The sequence below is a fragment of the Caloenas nicobarica genome, unplaced genomic scaffold, assembly GCF_036013445.1.
Source record: "Caloenas nicobarica isolate bCalNic1 unplaced genomic scaffold, bCalNic1.hap1 Scaffold_282, whole genome shotgun sequence".
Taxonomy (NCBI): Eukaryota; Metazoa; Chordata; class Aves; order Columbiformes; family Columbidae; genus Caloenas; species Caloenas nicobarica.
This window is the reverse complement of record NW_027017271.1, coordinates 50,001-52,500: the sequence shown is the minus strand read 5'-3', so window position 1 is coordinate 52,500 and position 2,500 is coordinate 50,001. Positions and strand designations below refer to the sequence as shown.

Sequence of the window (2,500 nt, the reverse complement as noted above, 5' to 3'; positions counted from 1 at the left end):
CGCGCCGCGCGGAGGCTATCCCCGTCCCCGGCGCTCGCTCGCGCGCGCGGCAGCACGGCACGGTACCGCCGCGGTACCCACCCGCAGACAGCCGCCCGCGCGGGAAAGCCGGGGGCGAGGCCCGCGCCTCCCCCGCCACGCCCCGACACTAACGTCTCTCCCCCACCGCCGCGCGGGGTCTCCGGCGAAACCCCGGCGGCCCCACGGTGGGACGAGCTCCGCACAGCGGGCGCTCCGGGAGCGGGGAGCATCGGAGCGCTCCCCGAGTCTCGACTTAGGGGGACGAAGGCCTTCGGACGCCACGGCCCGCCGCCGCCGCCGCCGGGCTGCGGGGAACGGATCCCCGACCCCGCGGCGGCAAGGAAGGCGCCGCGCGCGCACGGGCCTGCGAGGCAACCCCAGCCGCGCCGCTGCCTGCGGCCGCCGCCGCCAGAGGCGGGCGGCGGCCCGGCCGGCGATTGATCGTCAAGCGACGCTCAGACAGGCGTAGCCCCGGGAGGAACCCGGGGCCGCAAGTGCGTTCGAAGTGTCGATGATCAATGTGTCCTGCAATTCACATTAATTCTCGCAGCTAGCTGCGTTCTTCATCGACGCACGAGCCGAGTGATCCACCGCTAAGAGTTGTCTGGCTTTCGGCGCCGCCCCGCGCGCGCGGGGGGGCCGGGACCGCTCGCCGAAAAGCGGCCCCTCTCTCTGAGGACGGCCCGCCGCCCGCCCCGCGGCGCGACGGCGTCAGGGCCTCGCCTCGGCTGACCGTACCGGCACACGCACAGCGAGAGAGGCAGGCTGCCAAGGAACGCGGGAAGAAGGCCTCGGCCAGCCCAAAACCCCGAGCGGCGAGGGCGGGGAGCACGCGCTCCCGACACACGCCCCTCGTCCGCTTCGGAGGCGGCCCAGGCGCCCGGGCTCGGCCCGGCCTCCGCGCGGAAAGCCGCGGCGCGCCACCGGCCGCGCGCCGACCGCCCGACCTCGAATCGGCGCGCGCGGACGCCGCTGCTGCGGGGAGCAGCGGCGCCCGGGCGGCCCGCGGGTCCACGCACGCGCCCCCCTCCGAACGCCGGGCTACGCCCCGCGACGCCTGCCGGCTTCACCCCCGCGCGCGCCTCACCCCCCGCCACGGCGGAGAGACGGCTCCCTCGGCTCGGCCGCCCGCGCGCCGGAGGCGGACACCGCCGGACACCCGAGCCAGCGACGCGCACCGCCCGCGGCCCGCCGGACGACGCCGGCCCGCGCGCCGGCGCGGCTCGCCCCTCCCGGGACCGCCGCCGCCGCTTCTCGCCTGGGCCCCCTTCCCCGAGGGCGGCTCGCCGTACCCGAGGGCGGACGGCCACGGAGCGGGGGCGGCGCCCGGCTCTCCCCGCCGTTGGCGGGCGGAGAGACCGCGAGCGCGACGCCCACACGCCCGCGCGCGCCGGCCTCGCCCGGCGAGCGAGGCCCGGGGAAAGGGCGACGGGACAGCGACGGTCGGGGCCCGGGCCGGGCCGGCCGCAGGCGGCGGGGGGCGTCTTCCGGACGACCGTTAACGGCGAGCGGCGCCGCCGCCGCTCGGCCGGGGTGCCGCCCTGCACGGCGGCGGGCGACCGGAGACCGCCGAGCCGCTCGGCCGAGGGGGGCCAAGGAGAGGCGGGGGGAAGCGGAGAGCGCCGCGCGGCGCCCACGGCACGGAGGGGCGGTGGGGCCCCGCGGACCTACCGGGCGAGACCCCGCCGCGGGGCCTCGCCGCCCCGGCGAGAGAGAGAGCGCGCGCCGGAGACGGCGCTTCCTCCCGCCGGGGCCGCCCGTTTCGAGGCAGGCGAGCCGGCCCTTCGGCCGAACGCGCCGCGGCCCGGACTTCCGCCGAGGCCGGACCGCGGAGAGGGGGGGGGCAGTGGGACCCCCTCCCCGGCACGGCCGCCCGCCTCAGGGGAGGACGACGAGCGGGCGACGGACTCCCAGGGGCCTCGCGGGAGCAACTCCCGCCCCCCTGGGGGCAACCCGCCGCCTCGCGCCGCCGCCCGACCCCCTCGCGGGCCGCGCCGAGCCACCCGAGTCTTTAAACCGCCGCCCGGCTTCGCGGCCTTCGACCCCCCGGGCTCGCCGAAGGGAGGGCCGCGGAAGCGCGGACGCTAGGTACCTGGCCCTGGGGCGAGGGAAACGACCTGCTGGGCCCCGCGGGGGTGCCTCCCCCGCTGCCGCCCTCGGAGGAGCGTCCGCCCGCGGGGGCGCGCCCGAACGTCCGCCGCCACCACCTGCGCCCTCCTGGCCCGGGACCCGGGGTTTCCCTCAGTAGCCCGGCACCGAACCCGGCAGGAGAGGCGCGGCTCGGGCCGCCCGCCGCTGGAGCGGGACGCGACCCGGCGCGGGGGCCTCGCGCGCCACCCGAAGGTTGGCGGCGGCGGCGGCGGCCGAGCCCTCCCGCCCGCCGGCTCGTCTTCTTCTTCCACCGGGCTCCGGGCAAGAAGAAGAGGCGCGGCGGGAAGCGGGGGGGGGAGCCGCCGCCGCCGTTCGCCAGCCGGCGCCG

General features: G+C 79.8%; 1 non-coding gene across 1 annotated transcript; it reads right to left on the bottom strand.

The window, feature by feature from the left end:
• Positions 1–470: 470 nt before the first annotated feature.
• Positions 471–623, bottom strand: LOC136002770 (5.8S ribosomal RNA). Its single transcript, XR_010608002.1, has one exon. It is a non-coding gene; the product is annotated as a 5.8S ribosomal RNA (ribosomal RNA).
• Between the last annotated feature and the right edge of the window lie 1,877 nt (positions 624–2,500).